The sequence below is a fragment of the Furipterus horrens genome, unplaced genomic scaffold (assembly GCF_987537825.1).
Source record: "Furipterus horrens unplaced genomic scaffold, mFurHor1.1.pri manual_scaffold_5, whole genome shotgun sequence".
Classification (NCBI taxonomy): domain Eukaryota; kingdom Metazoa; phylum Chordata; class Mammalia; order Chiroptera; family Furipteridae; genus Furipterus; species Furipterus horrens.
This window is the reverse complement of record NW_028327175.1, coordinates 176,278,708-176,296,478: the sequence shown is the minus strand read 5'-3', so window position 1 is coordinate 176,296,478 and position 17,771 is coordinate 176,278,708. Positions and strand designations below refer to the sequence as shown.

The 17,771-nt window shown below is 39.5% G+C and overlaps 1 protein-coding gene and 1 pseudogene across 6 annotated transcripts in view; both read right to left on the bottom strand.

Moving 5' to 3' along the window:
- SHLD2 (shieldin complex subunit 2) overlaps positions 1–17,771 on the bottom strand; it is a 206,886-nt gene that overhangs the window by 125,775 nt on the left and 63,340 nt on the right. The gene's annotated exons all lie outside the window — the stretch shown is intronic.
- LOC150010429 (importin subunit alpha-1 pseudogene) lies at positions 12,439–14,197 on the bottom strand (annotated as a pseudogene).

Below are 17,771 nucleotides of genomic sequence, written 5' to 3'. Positions count from 1 at the left end.
TTCAACAAGTGGTGCTGGGAGAACTGGACAGGGACATGCAAAAAGATGATATTAGACCACCAAGTTACAACACTCACCAGAATATATTCAAGATGGATCAAAGACTTAAATGTAAGACGTGACACCATAAAAGTCCTAGAGGAAAACATAGGCAGGAAAATTTCAGATATCCCATGTAACAATATTTTCACTGATATATCTCCTAAGGCAAGGAAAATAAAGGAAAGAATAAACAAATGGGACTACATCAAACTAAAGAGTTTCTGCTCAGCAAAAGAAAACATCAGCAAGATGAAAAGGAAACCAACCATATGGGAAAACATATTTGCCAATGATATCTCAGACAAGGGATTGATCTCCAAAATATATAAAGAACTTACAAGTCTCAACCCCAAGAAGACAGACAGCTCAATTAAAAAATGGGCAAAGGACCTGAACAAACACTTCTCCAATGAGGATACACAGAGGGTCCATAGGCATATGAAAGAATGCTCAACGTCACTAGCCATAAGAGAGACGCAAATAACCGCAATGAGATACCACTTTACACCAGTCAGAATGGCCATCACCAACAAATCAACAAACAACAAATGCTGGTGAGGATGTGGAGAAATGGGAAGCCTACTGCACTGTTGTTTTGGCTCAGTGGATTGAGCGTCAGCCTGCGAGCTAAGTGTCGCTGGTTCGATCTTCCAGTCAGGGCACATTAGAGAAGGAAAACTCTGACTCCAAAAAACCTCCGCTGCCTTGCGGCATACCTCTTGAGGGGAAAGGCTAAGGGAGTAAACCCCGACAGAAAATCCGGAGCCTGAGTCCCTAAGGCGGTTTGACGTTGTAGTCAACACCGGCAACTCCTGCGGCGCACCTGAAGCCAAGCTGTATTGACTCCGTCTTTCCCTTGGACCCTTCAGCTGCGAAGAGAGGGGGGGTCTGCTGCATGGGCAACAGCAGACCCTCCATATCACCCTGCCCAGGCTCTGTAGCTTCAGCTTCACTGGAGAGGACACTCCAGCGTCATCGCAAGATGTCGATTCAACACGGGAGGAGACAGATACCGTGTCACTCCCGAGTCGGACTGCACAGCCATTCTCGGCGGTGCAGATAGACTCTTAAGAAGCTACACCATCGTCTCTCGAGACGGACGGCTGCCGATACGATACTGCACTGTTGGTGGGAATGCAGACTGGCGCAGCCACTATGGAAAACAGTATGGAATGTCCTCAAAAAAATAAAAATGGAACTGCCTTTTGAACCAAAGATTCCACTGCTAGGATTATACCCGAAGAATCCTGAAACCCCAATTCAAAAGATCTATGCATACTTATGTTCATAGCAGAGCTGTTTACAATAGCCAAGTGCTGGAAACAGCCTAAGTGCCCATCAGTGGATGAGAGGATTAAAAAACTGTGGTACATTTACACAATGGAATGCTATGCAGCAGCAGAAAGAAAGAATGAACTCCTGCCATTTGCAACAACATGGATGGAAGTAAAGAGTTATGCTTAGCGAAATAAGCCAGGCAATGAAAGAAAAATACTATATGATATCACCTGCTACAGGAGACTAATGAACAACACAAACAAATGAACAAAATTGAACAAGGGACAGAGTAGCAGTTATCAGGGGGGAGGGGTAAGGAAGGAAGGGAGGTAAGTAGGGGAAGGATTAAGTAAAGGAACTAGTATAAATAACCCATGAACACGGACAACAGGGTGGGGATTGACTGTGGGAGAAGGGGTGGGCTGGGTGGGGGTTAGCAATGAGGGAATAAGTGGGACAATAGTAATACAAAAACAATAAAAATAAAATAAAATAAAACACACACAAGAAAACGATACCTGCCAGAAAATCAAACTGTATGGAAGTCCAACAACCAAAAATATAAAGGGGAAGTGTTCATCCAGACAGGTAGGAGTGGCAGAGATGGGAAGCCAAGGCGAAGAGGACACAGTGTGGTGGCGGTGGTGGGGACAAGGCAGCAGCTGTTGTCAGCCAGAAGATTGAGTGGTCTCACATTTTAAAAGGCAGGAGAGACACCTGGGGAGCAATCCCAGCCCCAGGTTAGACTGCACAGCTCCCAGTTCCAGCGCTGGAAAAATAAAGCCTTGTAGCTTCTGGCTGTGAAAACCAGAGGGGGTTGGGGTGACAGAAGAAACAGCCCATCTCTCAGGAGAGTTCTTATAGAGGGCCTCCATGGTCCTAGAATGTACACAAACCCACCCACTCTGGGAACCATCACCAGGACGACAGCTAGAGAAGTGCCAGTTGCAAACGGGAAGCAGGTAAAGTGACTGAAAACGCGGTGAGTGCCGAACAAGCAGCACTGTCCCCTCTCTGGCCCCTCCCCCACATACACCACCACAAAGTGGTGAAATGGGTCACCTTGCACTGACAAATACCTAAGGCTCCACCCCTTAGAACATAACAGGAGCCGTAACTCTACCTAATATAATACACAGAGGCAAACACAGGAAGCCTGTCAAGTTCAGGAGACTGAGAAGTATGGCCCAAAAGAGGGAGCAAATCAAGGCTCCAGAGGGAGAACCAAGCCAAAAGGAGATAGTCAACCTATCAGATGCAGAGTTCACAACACTGGTAATAATGATGCTCAGAGAAATGATTTGAGTATGGCCACAAAATAAAGAAGTGAAAGTTATACAAAGTGATATCAAGAAAACTATACATGGAACCAACAACAATGGGAAGGAACCCAGGATTCAAATCAATGATTTGGAACATAAGGAAGAAAGAAACATTCAACCAAAACAAAAAGGAGAAACAAGAATTCAAAAAAAAAACAAAAAAAAAACGAGGAGCCCTGGCTGGTGTGGCTCAGTGGATTGAGTGTTGGCCTGTGAACCGAAGGGTTGCTGGTTTGGTTCCCAGTCAGAACACATGCCTGGGTTGTGGGCCAGGTCCCCAGCTGGGGGTGTGTGAGAGACAACCGCAGACTGATGTTTCTCTCCTTCTCTTTATCCCTCCCTTCCCCCTCTCTAAAAATAAATAAATACTTTTTTTTTTTTAAATGAGAGTTTAAGAAGACTCTGGGACATCTCCAAAAGTGCCAATATCCAAATCATAGGGGTGCCAGAAGAGGAAGAGCCAAAAAATGGAGAAAAACATCCCTAATTTGGAGAAGGAAATAGACATATGAGTCCAAGAAGCACAGAGAGTCCCAAACAAGTTGGACTGAAAGAGGAACACACCAAGAAACATCATAATCAAAACGCCAAAGGTTAAAAATAAGAGAGAATCTTAAAAGCAGGAAAAGAAAAGCAGGTAGTTCCTATACGACTGTCAGCTGATTTCTCAAAAGAAACTTTGCAGGCTAGAAAAGACTGGCAAGGAATATGCAAGGTAATGAAAAGCAAGGATTTACTACCAAGATTACTTTATCCCGTAAAGCTATCATTTAGAATCAAAGAGCAGATAGCTTCCCAGACAAGAAAAAGCTAAAGGTGTTCATCATCATCAAACCATTATTATATGAAATGTTAAAGGGACTTATTTAAGAAGAAGATCAAAACTATGAACAATAAAATGGCAATAAATACATATCAATCAAAAATTGAATCCAGAAAAACAAACTAAGCAGACAAGTAGAACAAAAACAGAATCATAGATAATGGAGAAAGGTTTTATGGTAGCCAGATGCGAGGGGTTTGGGGAATTAGAGGATAAGTTGAAGGTATTAAAAAGCACGAATTGGTAGTTACAGAATAGTCATGGGGATGTAAAGTACTGTATAGGAAATGGAGAAGCCAAAGAACTTATACACATGACCCATGAACATGAACACAGGTGTGGGGATTGCCTGAGGAAATGGGAGGTGTGGGCTAAGGAGACTAAGGAGGAAACATTGGGACAACTGTAATAGCATAATCAATAAAACATAATAAAGAAGAATTACTAATAGTTGTGTTTTCCCCTCTTAGGAACATACTTACGCTTTTTTCCCCACTCAGGTGTGCATCTCCTAAACTCTAAGGTTCCCCATTAGACTTGCAACCAGGGTAGCAATGGGCAGTGACAGCTCCTCCCAGCTAAACCTCTGAATCTGTCCCCAAGGCCACATTTTCTGATTTTCAGTGAGCTAACAGCAACCCTGCAGTGTCTGATTTCTGTCACTGTGACTTCTATTTCTCAAAGAACCAAAGTAGACCCACCTAGTCTCTCTCTTGTTGCTTCTTCTATTCTAAGCCCTTCCTTGTTTCATTGTCCCCAGCTTTAAAAAAAGTACTTTCAAAATAAAAAAAAAAAAAATTACTAATAGTTAACAAAATTATAATACTTGAATTTCTTATCTAAAAATGATAGAACACTCCCACATTTTATGTGACTTATGAACATATAAAATGCATTATTTGTCCCTCAAAAATGAAAGCAACTGAAATTTTAAGCTATTACACATTCTTTTTTCTGAAGTAATAGTTACTAAAACAAACCTGTGAGAAGACAATTGATTGCTTAAATCTCCTTGTATAAACTTTGATTTCCTTTGCAATAGTGTGGTTTTTTTGTGAGGTATCTGTAACCAGGTTCTCATCACCAGTGCAGTGCAGTGAACTTCTTAGTGGGAATTTCTCCCTCCCACCTTCACCTGTCTCCTCCCAGTAATGTCCAAGCATTTAAACAGTAACAGAACCATAATCTAGCTGCTTTTTTGCTTTAAGAATAGGGTAACTATACATTCAGATTTGTCCAGAATAGTTCTAGTTTAAGTGTATGCTTATCTGGTGTCCTGTATAGTCAGTTTCCCTTTTCACTCTTAAAAGTGTCTCAGTTGGAGATAAATTCTATCACCCCAGTTAAGAACCATATAAATACATGAATAAATGATCTATTAGTGGAGAGTGTACCTCCTAATACCTTTTATCAGTAACATTACAATAACAGGAACAATTTAAGAGTAAAAGAAAAAAATTCTGTACAGTTTTCCTGTAAAATGTTTAAATAAACACTAACTGAAATTAGGTTGAATTGTACCTAAGACCATTAACACACATTTGGGGCTCTCACAATAAAGAATACATAAGGTAGAAAAAAAGTACTAACTTGTTTAGCATTAAAAGGAATAAAATAGAGTTTGGCTGTCAGGTTCTGGATAATTAAGCTGTGGATATCTTGGATCCAATTTTTCTATAAAATGTCTCAGACAGTGAATGTCAACTAGCCTGAGGCTCATGCTTTCTAAGGAAGGTGGTAGGAGAAATCCTAAAATATAACACTTCACTCCCTCTCTCACATACCATGTATTATCAAAAGTACTAAACTACTAATTATGATCTCATAAGCATAAAAAGGGTCCCAGGGGTCTGCCTGCCAACCTCTCTTCTTGCTCTCAACTCCACCTACCCCCTATAAAAGACGAAAAACAAAACAAAGAAAATAAAGGGGAAAAAAATCTTTGCAGCTTAAGCCCTGACATTCCTTTGTAAAAAGTTGTACTCAGCTCAACAGACGGCAATTCCTTCCTTCCAGTTCATCAGGCATCATTGATTGATTTTTTTTCATACCTCCAATTTGTCATCAGTCCTTTCAGTCTCATCACAAAATTCACTCAGAATCTGACCAGTTTTCTCCACCTTCATCTGCTACTCCTCTGGCTCACACTGGTCTCCCTTCTTCCCCTCTGGCCAACTAAAAAAACGGAGGTTTACAAAAATTAAGGAACTTGCCCAGTCATTCAGCCTACAGTAGAGCAGGACTAGAATGCAGAAAATCAAACTACAGAGCCTAAGTTCTTAACCACTGTACCATACTGCCTCTCTGGTTTTCTGTCTTTGCACAGCTGTAGAGACAGAATCTAAGCTAGATCCCTGCCATCGAGTCATATGCAAGATACACACAAAAGCACTGACTTATCTAGAGGGTATGAAAAACACAAAACTTCATCATTATCAAATAATTCTACTTGAAAAGTTCAATATAAACTTAATAATGAGGTGAATAAAAAATGGCTTTTAGGAAGACATTTCTCTCTTTTAAATCCCCTGCTTCCTTCATACCTGATACAGTCTTTCTTCCTCGCTCCCTTCCTTTCTCTCTTTTTTTTTTTCAGCCCTCCCCCACCCATCCCAACATCTGATCCCCTTTCTCTCTCTTTTAATGATCTGGCAATGAGATGCTGAACTTCCAAAAAATTAAATATTCTATTCAAAATCTTGTTGCTTAGCAAGTTAAGGAGTAAATAAAACAAACTGCAGCTACCTTCCTGACCTAAACCCTAGTACTTTCTTCCTTTCACCTTTAATATCCCAAAGTATACCTCAGCACCGCTGCACACCTTTAGTTCCCTCAGCCTTAAACATTCTTCCCCTAGACTCTTGTTTACTAGTTTTTAAATTCTGAGATATAATTAAGCATTTAATAATAGGCACAGGTCTTAAGAGCTCTGTTCTATGACTACTAACAATTATCTACACTCACGTAACCATCACCCGAAACAAGATACAGATCATTTCCACGGACCTTAGGAAGTTTTTTCGTGTCTCTTTCTAAACAGTTTTCCTCTCATTCCAACCAACAATTATTTTCTGATTTCTATCAGAACCCTCAATTATTTTCTGATTTCAACCACTTTGGAAGAGTTTTGCTTTTCTCCTTGGGCTTCATATGAACCATACAGTAAAATGTTTATTTACGTCTAGTTTCTTTTGCTTAACATGATAGTCATCTGTCCTGTTAGTTGTATTGGTTGTGAGTACTGTAAATACACCACAATTTTTCAATCAATTTTTCCTATAGATGGACATTTCAGTTGTTTCCAATTTTTGGCTATTATGAATAAGACTGCTTTGAATGTTCTTCGATTCATAATTTTGTACACGTTTTCATTTCTCTTCATTAAATATCTAGGAGTAGAATTGCCAAGTGACAGGATAATATGTTAAATTTCATTAGAAACTGTCAATCAGTCCTCCAAAGTAACTGTACCATTTTGCATATCCACCAGCAATGTATGAGTTCCAGTTGTATCACATCATCCCCATTTTGTCTCTTCAGTCTTTCTCTTGTTATTCATTCTAGAAGGTGTTAAATGTGAGTTGACTTCGAATTTCCCCGCTAAGTGATGTTTAGTACCTTTGCAAGTGTTTATTGGCCATTAATATAGCCTCTTTGGGGAAAAGTCTGTTCACATCTTTGCCTCACTACATTAGTCAGTTATTCCTCTTTCCCTCATTTTGCTATTGGGTTATTGCAGTTCTTCATATACCCCAGATACAAGTCATCTGATAGACAAATGTGCTCGAAGTATTGTTTTCCCTCTCTATACTTACCTACTTATTTTCTTAGTGGTATCTTTTAATGGACAACAATGTTAATTTAGTTGAGGTCCAATTTATCATTTTTTCCTTTTATGTATCTTTTTTTCTCTTAGTATCTTACCCAAGAAATCTTTGAATACTTCATAAGTATATAAAGTCATTAGGATATTTTTCTTTTTTTTTTCCAGAAGCTATGGCAGTTTTAAAATATGTCCACAAGTTCTTTGATACAGTATAACTATTTGTGACAGACTGCATGGCCTGCAAAGCCTAAATTACTTCCTTTTTGACCATTTATAGAAAAAAGTTCCTAATCATCCTCTAAGAAGTGAGGCTTAAATGATACCTCAGACAAGGGTTTGATCTCCAAAATATATAAAGACCTTATATGACTCAACACCAGAAAGACAGACAATCTAATTAAAAATGGGCAAAGGACCTGAACAAACACTTCTCCAAAGAGGACATACAGAGGTCCCATAGGCATATGAAAAAATGCTCAACATCACTAGCCACCAGAGAGATGCAAATCGAAACCACAATGAGATACCACCTCCCACCAGTCAGAATGGCCATCATAAACAAATCAACGAGTGCTGGTGAGGATGTGGAGAAAAGAGAATCCTACTGCACTGTTGGTGGAAATGCAGACTGGTACAGCCACTGTGGAAATCAGTATGGAATTTCCTCAAAAAACTAAAAATGGAAATGCCTTTTGATCCAGTGATTCCACTGCTGGGATTATACCTGAAGAATCCTGAAACACCAGTTCAAAAGAACCTATGCACCCCTATGTTCATAGCAGCACTATTTACAATAGTGAAGTGCTAGAAACAGCCTAAGTGCCCATCAGCGGATGAGTGGATCAAAATTCAGTGGTACATTTACACAATGGAATGCTATGCAGCAGAAAGAAAGAAGGAACTCCTACCATTTGCAACAACATGGATGGAACTAGAGAGTATTACGCTTAAGTGAAATAAGCCAGGCAGCAAAAGACATTGAATACCATGTGCTCTCACATAATAAAGGAACCTAATGAACAAAACAAACAAATGAGCAAAATAGAACCAGACGCATAAAAACAAGGGACAGACTGACAATGAGAAGAGGGAAGGGGGGAGGGGGATAAGGAGGGAAAGAAGGGGAAGGGGCTAGTCAAGGAACTAGTATAAATGACCCATGGATATGAACAACAACAGGGCAGGGATTGACTGAGGGAGAGGGGCAAGTGGACAGGATAGGAAAGAGCAATGGGAAAAAATGGGACAACTGTAATAGAACAACAATTTTAAAAAGTAGATTAGGGTAAAAAATAAATAAATAAATAAATAAATAAATAAATAAATAAATAAATAATCCTTTCCCCATCCATTAAAAAAAGTCCTAGAAGAAAACATTGACAGTAAAATCTCTGACATTTCTCTTAGCAATATTTTTTCTGATATATCTCCTTGGGCAAGGGAAATAAAAGACAGTGACCAGAGGGAAGGGGGAAGGGGAAAAGGGGGAAAAGGAGGGGGTGGGTCTAGTCAAGGAACTAGTATAAATAACCCATGGACATGGACAACAGGGTGGGGATTGACTGTGGGAGAAGGGGGAGGTGGGTGGGGCAAAGGAGAGCAATGGGGGAAAAAATGGGACAACTATAATAGAAAAACAAAGAAATTTTAGAAAGAGGTGAGGTGTCGCGGACCTCCAACCATGGCAGGTCCATGGCGTTGTGAATGAAATGAATAAATGCACATGGACTGCAAGAATCCTGTGGAGAAGAGGGGACAAAACTGGCCACTTTCTAGAAGAGAAAGCGCAGTTTGCCCTTGCCTTAACAGGCTTTTATTAATTCTTTAGGTGGATTACATCCAAGAAAGTTATGAATCATTGTGCCAATTATTGCCTTATGTGATTATTACTTTTATATAACAAAGAAAAGAATGTTACACATGCATGGATGATAAGGATAACTCATCTAGCCACATTCTGTTCTTAAAAATTGGCTCAGAACAGGCCCTAAGAAACTGCTTTAAGGTTACACGCTGAACATCTGTTGTTCTCAGCCCAGGATGACGAGGTCCTTTAGCAGAAAGCAAGCTTTTAAGCTATTATAGAAACGCAGGCCTGGTTCCCCACAGGAGAACCGGTGTGTGGAGTGGGTCCTGTGTGCTGCCATGCTCCCAGTGGTTTTCCAAATCTGGGGCTGAGCTACATTTGACACCACCAAGCACCCCGGCTTCCCATAGTGAGACTTAATTCCTCCTCCCTTAAATGTGGGCTGAAGTAATGAATATGGTGGAAATAATGGCATGTGACTCCCAAGACTTTGCCATAAAGGCAATGTACCTTCCTCCTTGTGCTCACTCTTGGATCACTCACTCTAAGGGAAGCCAGCTGCCATTATGAGGACACTCAAGCAGCACTAGTGACAGGCTCACTTGGCACCTGTCAACAGCCTGTGAAAAGCTGATATCTCTGACCAAGTCATTGGAAACAAGGCATCATAGATGGGGATTCTCCAGCCCCAATCAAGCCATCAGATGACTGCACTCATGCTAACATTTTGACTACAACCGCACGAGAGACTCTGTACTAGAGTTACCTAGCTAAGTCCTCCTGGGATCCTGACACAGGCTAACTGTAATGTAATAAATGTTGCTTCAAGCCACTAAGTATTGAGAATTTGCTATGAGGTGAGAGACAGTAGAGAAGTTACATGGTTTTTGCTTTTGCATTGTAAATATATCAACCATTGCAAATTTGTTTCTGTGTAAGGAATTGAGGTGGTAGTTCATTGTCTTCCTTATAGATATCATGTAGGATCAATATTTGTCGTTCTCCCACTGGATTGGTTTTGCACTTAGGGAGAAAAATCTAAGTCCATTTTTATATACCACTGATCTACATATATGTCTATCCTTATGGAATACCACACTATCTTGATTACTGTAACTTTATGAAAAATCCTCATATCAGGAAACAAAAAGCCTCCAACTCTGTTCTTTTTCAAAACTATTTTGTCTATTCCTTTTTTATTGCATTTTTCCACTACCACTTAACCTCTCTATACCCCCTTCCATTTCCACACACAATCACCACACTGTTGTCCATGCCCATGAGTTCTCTCTCTCTCTCTCTCTCTCTCTCTCTCTCTCAAGTGCTTTGCATTTCAATAAATTCATAAAATCAGTTTTTCTATTTGATCAAACAAAGCCTACAAAGATTGCACTAAATCTATAGATCAGTTTAGGGAGAACTCCATCTTAATAATGCTGAGTCTTCCAACCCATGAATATGGTATATAACCATTTATCTAAGTATTTTTTTAACTTACATTAGCAACATTCTGTATCTTTTCATGTTGAGAGCATATCCTTAGATTTATTCATAGGTATTTGGTGTATTTTTAAAGATTTTATTTATTTAATTTTAGAGAGATGGGAAGAGAGTGAGAAAGAGGAAGAAAAACTTCAGTGTTCCAGAGATACAGTACATCAATCAATTGCCTCTCGCACACCCCCAACCAAGGACCTGGTCTGCAAACTAGGCATCTGTCTTAGGCAAGTGCTCAACCAACTGAGCAACACCAGCCAGGGTACTTGGTGTATTTTTTTAATACTCAAAAAAGATCGTTTTCAAACTGTTCATTTCAGTTTTCAAATTGTTCATTGCTTGTATAAAGAACTACAAATGATATTTGTATATTGACTTTGCTAAAGTCCTTTGCTAAATTCACTTATTAGAATTTTTTTCCCATAGAGTCTACAGGGTTTCCTTTTTTTTTTTTTTTTTTTTTAAGACTTTATTTATTTTTAGAGAGAGGGAAAGGGAGGGAGAAAGAAAAGGAGAGAAACATTGATGTACAAGAGAAACATCCACCGGTTGCCTCTCCCAAGCCCTCAACTGGGGACGGACCTGGCATTCAACTCAGGCATGTCCTCTGACTGGGAATTGAACCATCAACCTTTTGATTCACAGGCTGGCACTCAACCCACTGAGCAACACCAGCTAGGGACACATTGTTTTTTCATACACAAACATGTCATGTGTAAATAACAATTTTACTTCTTTTCTAAATTTTATGCCTATTTTATTTTTCTTGCCTTATCATACTTTCTACAACCACTAGTTCAATATTGAACAGAAGTGTTAACAGTGAAATATACACCCATATTATAGTTTTAATATCTGTAGGAGCCATAATCAGGATTAGCAATTTTTTTCTATGAATGGTCATAAAGGAGGTAATTTAGGCTTGCAGGCCATACAGTCTGTCACAAATAGTTATACTGTAAATATAGCAGAAAAGTGGCCACAGACAATACATAAACAAATGAGTATGGCTATGTTCCAATAAAGCTTCTTGCCTACCAAAATTTTAATTTCCTTTTCAAACTGTGAGTTCACATGTCACAACACATGTGTCCTTTTGATACTTTTCAGCCACTTTAATATGTAAAAGCTCTTCTTAGGTCACAAACCACACAACAGGTGATAGATTGGATCTGACCCACAAGCCAAAACTTGTTGATCTATAGTTTAGACCATTGATTTGAAACTTTTCCTCTAATATAAGCATTTAATAAAGTAAGTTGCTTTCTAAACAGTCCTTTAACTACATTATTATTTGTATCATCTCTGCTTTGTACTTTTTTAGCCATTACTATACAATTTTCAACTTACATACTTAACACAGTCTATTTCCAAATAATAATGTACCAGTTAACCTAAAGATCTTACAACAGCATTCTTCCGTTTTTCCTCCCATTCTTTGTTATATTTTTGTCATACATTTCACTCATTCACGTCATAAAACCTAAGATCTTTTAAAGAGATTTAAAGTGAGTTAAATATCTTTACAACATATCAACATAATTGCTATTTCTTAAACTCTATGTAAACATTCAACTTTCCGGCTGGTATCATTTTCCTTTTGCCTGAAGAACTTCCTTTAACCTTTTTTATAGACCAGATCTGAGGGCAATAAATTCTCTCATCTCTGTTAGACTGAAATAATTGTTTTTTTAAAGATATGTTTACTGAATATAAAACTCTATCCTGAGTTTCAGCAGTTTGATTACTATGTACCCAGGTATGATTTTATTTATGGTTATTCTACTTAGCTTTTTATTTTATTTTTTTACAACAAACCAGACTTTATGACTCGGCTGTACAATCTAAAATTTAAAGGTCCCAGGAGTGCTGTCCTGAACTTGGAATGTATAGCCATCAGAGGTAGTTTCTGGCACAACATTTTGATCTTCCTCTTCCTCTACAGAGAAATACTTCTCAATCAAGTTCAATGAAGCTTTGTATACGGATTCATTTTCATGTTTTTGTAGAGCTTCAATTTTGTCCAAACCTCCACATTCTTCAATCATTATACTAAGTTTCTCAGTTTCACCTAGTTTCTCAGCAGCCTGGAAGATATTTAAAATGGCATCCAGAATAACCAAAATAATTTTGGTATCTTTCACAGTTAAGAAAGAGGTTCACCAATGGTTCTATTATGCCACAATGAACAAGGTTTACAATCTGTTCAACTGTTCCACCACTTGTATAGTTGGTCACAGCCCATACAGCTTCCTTTTGTGTCTTAATGTCTTAAAGTCTGCCTTAGACAGAACAACATCGAGGAACGGGACTAATCCATGATTCCCAACTTGCTGTATCTGGTCCTGGCGGCCAGCTGTGATGTTCGACATTGTCCACGTAGCTTCCTTCTGAATATTGGTCTTAGAGTTCATTAGCAGGCTGGGGAAGACAGCAAGTGCTCCTGCATCTATCACAACCTGAGTCTGTTCATCTGGCCCAGTGACAATATTTCCTATGGCTCTTAGTGCAAGAGTCACAATTGGCAGTTCAGTAGCTCCCAGGAGCTTCACAAGTTGGGGCACAACTCCTGTTTTCACAACCATTTCAATCCATTCATTTGGACAGTCAGTAAGGTAGGAAATGGCCCAGCAGCTACCTGCTAATACTTCTGGGTCATCATGATGCAGGAGACAAACTAAAGTAGGAAGAATCTGTTCAACAGCATCTAATGGGGGTGCAGGATTCTTGTTGCGACAAAGATTTGAAAGTGTCCCGGTAAGATTACGTAAGTAACCACATGCTAGAGATGACATATCAGGAACTGCAAGAAGAGCCAACAGTGGTTCAACTGCACCATACTTGATAACCAAGTCTCGGAAAACTGAACCATCACCTGCAATGTCTCCTAGAGCCCATACGGCTTGTTCACTGATGTTAGCGTGGGAAGATGCCAGCAGAGAAATGAATGATGGGATAGCACCTCCATCTACTACAGCCTTCATCTGTTCCGATGTCTCAGAAGCAATGTTAGTGAGAGACAGGCAGATTCAAACTGAATGGAACTACATTCGGTGCTGTCCAAGAAGGACACAAATTTTGGAATCAAACCAGCCCGGATTATGTTGTGTATGGGTAGCTGTTTTTCCCTGGAAAGCAGTTTCCTTGCAGCCTGAGTAGCTTGGAGTTGGCTTTCCAAGTTGTTGCTATTTATGCCTTTGACAATGTCCTCAACAGACCAATTTATAGTGCCCTGGTTGTTGCGGTTTGCCTGCAGCGGAGAAGTAGCATCATCAGGAAAAGAGCTTACGTTTCTCCTCTTCAGCATCTGTTCATCCTTCTTAGCTTTTCCCAGCTCCACGTTAACTTCTATTCAGCGATGCCTCATTTCTGTACTGTCTTTACCCTTGTTCTTAAATCTCTTAAGGTGGGCAGCTGATGAATTAGCATTCTCTGTGGTGGACACACTTATGAGACAAAAGGAGAGAGCTCTCTGGTCTGGTTGGGGCCTGAGTTCGTACCTACACAGCCAGCTTAGGCTTTTCACAGGAGGCGGCGCAGGGCGGACAAGCTGCGTTTCGGTTGCTCTGAAAATGTCCAATCCTGATGAGCACGAAGACCATGTCTACTTAGCACTCTTTGAGGTTCTTGAATCTGCAGGTTTATATCAAATTTGGACATTTTTTTGGTCATTATTTCTTCAAGAAACTTTTCTGTCTACCTCTCTCTCTTTCCTAGGACTCCAATTATATATACATTACACAAATTAATATTGTGCCACAGGTTACTGATGTTCTTTCTATTCATAATGTTCCAGTTTTTTTTTCACTTTGCACTTCATTTTGAATAGGTTCTTCTGATCTATCTTCAAGTTCAATGATCTTTTCTTCTGGAGTGTCTAACTGCTAATTCTATCCAATGATTTGTCTTTCATTTTCGATATTGTACTTTTCATTTCCAAATTTTCTATTTGAGTCCTTTTTTTCTATTACTCATTGCTTTCTTTATCATATTCATGTTTTATTGTACCTTTTTTAACACAAGAAACACATATACAATAGCTGTTTCAACATTCTTGTCTGACAATTCTATCATCAGAAATATTTCAGATGATTCTTCACTTCTGGTTTCTTTCAATTGACTGGTGTTTCTCCTGGTTATGGGTCATTAGCCTGTTTGATTAGTAGCCATAATAATTCTTATTTGATGCTGGACATTTTTATTGCTGGGTGCTGTTTTCACTGAGTTTCTTTAAAGAGTGTTGGATTTAGTTGTGCCATACAGTTAAATTACTGGCAATCAAGACTTAGTTTTGCCACACTATCAAGTTACTTGCAATTTGATAATTTCAAAACTTGTTTTTAAGCTTTGTTAGGGTCAGTTTAGAGAGGCCTTTAGTCTATGACTAATACTCTACCCCCATGTATTAAACAGTCTCTCCAACTATGTGTAGTGGAAATATCAATTATTACCAGCACTGTGTGAGCGTCTGAAATTGTTCAACATACTAATTTCCCCTGTAACTTTCCCCACTATTGTGGAGTTTCATACTTTGCATGTGCACATCAGTATTCAACAAAAGAGTCTAGAGGACCCTTCTATAGATCTCCAGAGATCTTTTAGTTCTGTAGATTTCTGTATAGAGCGCACTGCTCCAGTTTTCTATCCCACAGATTCTAGTTGCCTTACCTTCTCCAAAGTCTCCTGGGTTCTATTTGAGTTTCCGTACTCTGTGCTGTAATTTAGAATCTGCCCACAGGCAGTATGCTAGGGCACTTGTAGAGCTCATATAATTTATTTTCCATCACTCAAGGATCATCACCCTGTACTGATTGTTGTCCAATGGCTGAAAACAGTTGTTTCATATAATTAATCCTGTTTTCTAGATGTTTACAGTACAAGGGCAATTTTCATAGCACTAATCCTGCATGGGCAGATATACTGTTTTTACAGTATCTCTCTTTGTGTTATTTTTAAAGAGTTGCTATAGATTAAAATATTCATCTTGAAGATATTAAAGCCTCTCTTCAATTAAGAGAATATTAATTCAGTGTATGAAACTAATGACAGTTTAATTCTGTTTCCTTCCTTTCCCATTCTCATAGTTTTAAATTCTGTATCTACATTGGTATAAACCACAAACATAATAATATTTTTGCTTAAAAGTCAGTATTCCTTACTTTGGTATAATCCACACATATATTAACTTTTTGCTTAAAATATCAATATTCTCTATGTGTGTATATTATAGATGAAGTACCAAAAATTTTCTATATTTATACAGGTATTTACCATTTCAGATGTTGTTCATTCTTTTCTACAGACCCAAAATTCTATTTGGTCTCTTTTGTCCTTTTCTCTTCACTGAAGACTGTGTAGAAATTTATTTATAATAAAATTTATCAGGGATAAGGGGAGGAGGGTGAAACTATACATCACAGCAAAAACTTTAAAATCTTTGAATAATCCCAAAGTACTACTACATACACCAGTGGCCCAATTACTTTTATTTTCTCACAAAAAAATTGAAAATCTCAAGCTTTCTCTTTAGCATCTCCTCTCCTCTCGTACCCACCCTCAGTTCTTTCCCTCTAAAATCCATTATCCCATTGCCTTGTAATGTAATCTTTGTTGTCATTTTGAATTTGTCCAGGTGGGGAAAAGGGGAAAAGTACAAGGGAGGACAAAGTTGTGCTGGGGAAGATAGCAATGGCTTTCGGTTTGCTCTGAACAATACTTTCATTTCTCCTAAAATTAATGTCTAGGTGGCCATTTATCATTAAAATTATAAACCTGATATTTTATTCAGCTTTACAATTGATCTGATAAGATTTTCACAAATAAAATATTTTAAAGCAAAAAAAAAAAAAAAATCCTTTTCACTTCTAGTCAAGATGGTAGAAAACTCCAACTACATCAACATTACAACTAAACTACAGAACAACCATCATTCAGAACTGCCTGAAATCAGGCTGAATGAAAGTCCTACAACTAGGAATTAAAGAAGAAGCCACATCAAGTCTGGTAGGAGAAGCAGAGATGCAAAACAGGCTGGTCACACACTCGCATGTAGCAGATAAAAATTGGGAGGATATCTTGGCTGCAGAGATCCACCCTGAGGAGCCAGGGGTCCCAGCTCCACACCAGTCCTCCAGCTCAGGATTCCAGTGCCAAAAGAGAAGTCCCCATAACTTCAGGCTGTAAAAACCAGCAGGGAATGAGGGTGAGAGAGACAGAGGACTTCTGGAGTCCCAGGCAGTTCCTCTTAAAGGACCCACACATAGAGTTACTAAGACTCACTCCTTCTAAGCTCCAGTGCTGGGGCAGCAGCTTGAAAAGCACCAGAGACATATGGAGAAGAAGTGAATTGTCCAGCATCAGAGAGTTGGGGGTTGGCAGCTTTCTCCATGACAGAAGTGCTACAGAGACCACTGTTCCTTTGACGAGCCCAACCCCCACAGAGCCAGTAAAGAGGGGACACATCTGAGTCTCCATCAACCTGGCTCAAATGGTTAACCCAGCCCTGATGATTCCCTGAGACTGCACCCCACCCAAATTTCATATCTACCAAAGCTGTTACCTCTGTCTTTTCCATTTGAATGGCCTGTCTTGGCTTATGCTTCAGATATTCTTAAAATCTCTCAGACGATCAGCATCTGCCTCAATGTGCCCTGTACCTCTTTACAAGTGACCCCAGGCCCAGAACTAGCAACAGCTGGCCTTGGTTTTCAACTTGGCCTCACTGGGGCATTTCAAAGTCCAGCACAAGTGGCAGCCATCTTCAGATCGCTTTGTAGCTCATGCTGGGTGGCCATGGGCAGAACACAGGTGGCAACTGACCTTTGCCTACATCTCCTAGGAGGCCCAAGAGCCAGAGCACCTGGTGGACAGCTTCAGACCATGTCAAGGCACCAATGGACCCTACAGGATACCTAGTGCATTAGGCCATCTCAAAGCACCACTACCCAAACACCTCCATAAGTGGCAGACTCAAGGGACAGACTCAGTGGGCATCAGAGTCCTGCTGAAGTAAGTCCTGCTCTATGGAGTGGGCTCCTATACAGCTGATCCTCCACGATGATTGGTGGTCATAGCCAGTCCTTGCAGTTGATTGGCCTGGGGGTAAATTCCACCCATTCACCTGCCAACAGCAATCAAGACTCAATTTAAACAGAAGGGTGTACACAGCCCACACAG